The sequence below is a fragment of the Oryzias melastigma genome, linkage group LG12 (genome assembly GCF_002922805.2).
Source record: "Oryzias melastigma strain HK-1 linkage group LG12, ASM292280v2, whole genome shotgun sequence".
NCBI lineage: Eukaryota > Metazoa > Chordata > Actinopteri > Beloniformes > Adrianichthyidae > Oryzias > Oryzias melastigma.
Window position 1 is genome coordinate 20744860 of NC_050523.1, and position 5450 is coordinate 20750309.

General features: G+C 36.4%; 1 protein-coding gene across 1 annotated transcript in view; it reads left to right on the forward strand.

The window, feature by feature from the left end:
• The window catches only part of si:ch211-127i16.2 (probable flavin-containing monoamine oxidase A), a 74433-nt gene that overhangs the window by 65159 nt on the left and 3824 nt on the right, over positions 1-5450 (forward strand). The gene's annotated exons all lie outside the window — the stretch shown is intronic.

Consider the following 5450-nt stretch of genomic DNA (forward strand, 5'->3'; position numbering starts at 1 on the left):
AGCCATAAAATAGTTATTGAGGGTTGGGTTGATTCAGATGGAGCACTACTGAAGGCCTAGGTGTGAAATGCACGGCCCGCCACTGGCTTAGAAGGCGTAGTGACCTTTTCAGATCAACAACAGAAACAGTATGAGCATCTGTTTGTAAATTGTGAAGATGCAGTTTTTCTGGTTGGTCCAAACTTGCATATTTTAAAATCAGAATACATTTTAATGAAGATAAAAGACTCAAAGATTAACAACATTTTATAAACTTACGATGTTTTGGGGAAAAAAAAACGTATCTTCCCCTGAAGTCAAACTTAAAATACTCTCCTGTAAGTCCTTAAGAGTCTAGTGATGATAAAAAAAAGCATCACAGACCAGTCTAGTTAGTGAAATTACACCAGCAGATATTTCGATTTTTAGTGACGTTATAGGTTAGATTATGTCCTAAACTCTTAGAGGCAATATAAATAAGCTTTTCTTTGAGTTTACTTTCAATAACATGTTACTAGCGTTTTTTATTGTTGCAATTTTTGTTACTTGTATTTCTTCACACAACTTTAACATGAACAAAACTCACTAAGATAAGATGTAAGAAGGATTTTTGGTTGACATACAAATACATGTTTGTCTGTTTTTGCGCCAACCACAAAAATGAGCTGTAATTGTGCATTCACACCAGACGCGGCAGGCATGTCAAAAATCGCGTCTGCCGTCTCTCTTATGAATGCGTCTCAAATTTACTGCCTATAATCTTGAAGTGACAGCTGTTTGCTCTGCCGGAGCCTGGGGAGCGCCGCTCTATAGCTTACTAAGCTATCCACTGAGCGGTAAAGTATTTTTGTATTTACTGACAGAATTTATTTGCAAACAGTTTTAGCTTTAAGTAACACAGCTAACAATTGCACATTTCCTCGAGTTTCATTCCTAAAGTTTCTGTCCTCATAAATTCCACCCTGTGAGCAGAGAGGCACGTAGGTCAGGTAAAGGCATTCTAATGCTGATCTAAATTCATGTCCAACAATCCTGTCAATGCTGCTCTGCCTGACATATTCAAATGATTACATAATATTAAAGTAAATAGAAAGCGTTTGCTGTTTTATACCCATTTGAGTCTTGACAATGGAATGAATAAAGCCATTATTTTGTGTTAAAGTTATAGAAAAAAATAGTTTTTAAAGCAAAATAATGATTTATCAGAAGATCTGTAAGTTATGTCCAGCATTAAAACAGTAATGATGAGATTCTTTTTGGATAAAGCAGAAAATCATCTCCTTTTTCCTTCAATGGCAACAGCAGCAGACAAAGTGCTTATCTGTGGTTTGACATGACTTTTAGTATTTCTCTGTCTCAACATCCCTACAGGAACCTAAATCTTTGCTGTTTGAGGAAAGTAGTCTTGTTCTCCTGCATCCTTCCTGTCTTCCTCTTCATCACACTCATGTTGAGTGGGAGTGTGGGAATTGGACCACATACTTCTCTGCTCGTTTCTCAGACATAACCAAGCATTTGCATTGGTCCCATCAACAAGTATTTGATTCAACTTGAGGTTGAAAAAGCAAAATCTACCGAAAGCTAAGGATCAGGAATGTAACATGAGATTATAGTCAGGGAGTAGTCATGAATGCAGAACCAGACCAGATCGTTCAGACAGTCACTGGATGCATATTGCAAAAATCTTTGACTTATTTATTTTCCTGACTACAATTATATCTAACTATTCTAAATTAAAAGTATCAATGGGAGCACCAAGTTATAGCATGTTGTTTTGTAGAATGTCTCATGCATGTGATTAATTTTTTTGTGCAATTAATTAAACATGAACTATATTTAATTACTGGTAATCTACTTTTTATTTTGCCAAGTAATTGCCATAAAAAGTATAATTTTGAGGTGTTTTCTTTTAAATTTGTGACATGGTGGTACATTTAAGTTAAAAAAAAAACAATTTAAAGTGGCTTCATGTTTGAATACATTGAATACATACGTTGACCTACATTATTCAACACTTTACCGTCCAATGTGATCAGCCCTCCATGTACCCCATTACTTTATAATAACAAACATCTCATCTGGCTTTATATTCCTGATCATTATTGTGGTGTTATTGAGTTGTTTTTGATTAATTCTATTAAGAACTACAAAGCTGCACATGGATGACATCATAGCAGCAATTGGCGAAGAATGTCCACACATACTCTATTTTACCAAAAGTGTTGGCACACTTGCCTTGACTTCAATATGAACTGGAGAGCATCAAATTCCTAACCCAAAGAATTACATTTGATGATGGTCCATGATGTGTGGCTCGGATGCAGCTGCTCGGCCATTCCATGAAGTTCTCTGTGTATTGTACTTGGGCTAATCTGAAGGTCACATGAATGTTGGAGCTCTGTAGCAATTGACTGTGCAGAGACTTAGCGCTTCAGCATCCGCTGACCCCTCTTGGTCAGTTTACGTGGCCTACCATTTGGCGTCTGAGTTGCTGTTGGTTCCTAATTCTTCCATTTTATTATAATACAGCTGACATTTGACTGTGGAACATTTAGAAGTTAGGAAATGTCACAACTGGATTTGTTGCACAGATGGCATATGACAGTTCCACGCTGGAATTCACTGAGCTCCTGAGAGCGAAACATTCCTTCACAAATGTTTGTAGAAACAGTATGCATGCCTGAATGCGTGATTGTACACACCTGAGGCCACGCCAAGTGATTAGGACACCTGATTCTGATCATTTGGACGGGTGAGCCAATACTTTTGCTAATACAGTGTACCTTTTTGCACAGACCAGGGGTCTGCCACTTGCGACTCCAGAGCCACTTGTGGCTCTTCTACCTCTCCATGGTGGCGTTTTGGCTAAAGAAAAATAAAATAATGGTATTCTTTTTATTTAGATTAGTTAAGTTTATAAATTTATGACTGAACTCCACCTCGAAGATAAACTATGTAAAGATTTTTTTTACATTCCTGATGACTTGAAGAGGTCTTGTTTGCTCTATGCTTCCTCTAGAATACACATCTTTGAAATACTAAGCAAAAATTTGGTAAAACAGATCTTTTATGATTTTAAAGCACATATTATCTTATGTTGTCCAGAGTTCCACTAGGATGATCCAGTTTGGCACAAGGTGTCTTTTATTTTGAAAGGAGATCATACGAGGTTCTGTCATCTGTAAAATATAATTTCACATTTTGAGAAAAGGCTAGTTTCTCTTTATATTTCTGTTTTTATCCATGCCAGAAAAAAAAACATAATTCAAAATTTTTATGAAATGAACCTTGTAATGAATGCACAGCAAAATTTAAAAAAGACTTTGCGGCTCCTATAGAATTTTATTAGTAGAAAACAAGCCCAAAAGGCTCTTTTACTGTTACATTTTTCAAGATACTAAATATTCTTGGAAAATAACTTCCTCCTATAAAACAAATGTTTAAAACCAGTAGCAAACAAAATCTTTTTAGCAATGAGAGAGATGTCACTACTGTGCACAGTTCTGGATAATTGGAAACTCAATATCTGCTTTCTTTATAGAAAGAAACAAATTGCTTGAGCACCAAAATGATCGGAAAAAAAGTACTTATAGTACTAACAGGTACAGACAAGTATGAAGACACACCTGTTTTTTAGTGTTCTGTTTTTGTGTTTTATTTAATCAATAAATCATATTTTTTTTCAAAGTCACAGAAATAAAAAAAGATATTTTACTTTACTTCAGTAGTTCTCCTCATTTCATGATGTAAAAGTGGATTTTCATATGTTTATGTGGATTTAGGGTGACTCACCTGTAAATGGTGCCTCAGGTCTGTTGTGGCTAACAAAGTCTTTTGTTTTCCTTGACATCTTATGTGACATTTTCAACATCTCTATTCCTAAGAATAGCTCTGACTAGAAGGCTTTTGTTTTCATGTGCTGTGATATTTCTTAGGCACCTAATGGTTATAAAAGATCTGCATCAGTGCAGACATGAACCCCCAGTCCTTTTGTCACTTTCAAACTTTGACTAAGCCCTTCTTAGATCAAGACGCCGAGATATTTCACACAACCCAATGCTAATTAAAGTAGAGACGGTTCCCCTCCTTTTTTTGTTTTACTAAATCAGTAATGTCTCTCGGAAAGGACAGTTTTTAACCAGACTTCACACTGAACTGTAATTTCCTCAGTGCCTCCTAGTCTGGTCTCTACTAACCCAAAAGGGCCACATCACTGCAATGAGCAAATATGCAAACCCCTGCTGACCGAGCTGAAAATCTGTCAGCCTCTGGCAGCACCAAGAAATCCGTGACAACGAGGAGCTCTGGCAGTGTCCATGGTTTTCTGGAAAGGAATCTGAATAACTTCAGTCAATGCAAACTAGCATGTCACTTTGGATTTGAAAAGACTGAACAGTCTGTGCCACAGGACATGACAAGGCAGATGTTTCTGCAGGCCCACAAAATATACAGATTCATAACCAAAAACCCTCCAGTAGTTGTTGAAGGAGTCCAGTATTTGTTGGAATCTGGAAAGGACATTCAAACTAGGGCTGCTTGGGCCACACCAGAATTTGTTTTTTGAGCTAATCAGATAAATATCAGATAAATTACAGGAAAGGAGTCGACTAACTTGCAGGTGAACATTGGTGGGATTCCAATAATGTGAATGCAAACAGATTAACGTCAAAGAACAGAAGTCAGCTTTGATTAGTTTACTCAGATGCATGTACATGTACAATTCCCTTGTGATTGGAACTTAGTGCTTATTGAACCCTTGTAAGTAACTAAAGGCTAGTTTGTCCTGTACAAGAAGAAAGTCATGTTTCCCATCAGCCCCAGATATGAAACTCTCGCAACATGCTCTTAATATACCACCCCAGTTAACCATTTATCTCTTCCTTCACTTAAGAAGGATCGTAAACTAGTCAAACATTTAAAATGGTTGTGATTACTGTGGAAGGCATCACTCCAAACATTTATCCTGTGGAACATTTCTTCAAGCTTCAACCATTTATCTTTCATTTAATACTGTGTTTTCTGGACTATAAGGCACAAAAGATTATAAAACACTCAGTCAATGAATGGTCTATTTTCAAATTTACATCATATATAAGCCACACCAAAATGTACCTCTCATATTCGCTTTGACATGAATCCATAAATAAGACGAAGCAGATTCTAAGATCCACAGTAGTTTTCAAAATAAAAATAGGCTTATTGTGTGGAAAATACAGAAATTCAGAAGTACTTCTCTTTATGTACTGGTTGTAATAGGCACAGCAGCTGTTGACCCAATTTTGTCTTTACTACCACAAATATAAAAGACTACTTTTCCTTAAATCCCAATCATAAAACCAGAGACGTTTTGGACAGAGCATCATGTACTTGTTGGTTTAAATTTACGCTGATGCCGGTTTTTCTAAATCCTTTATCCCCAACATGAACTTATGTTCACATCAAACCAGTTGCATCTCATTTAAGTTTTTTTT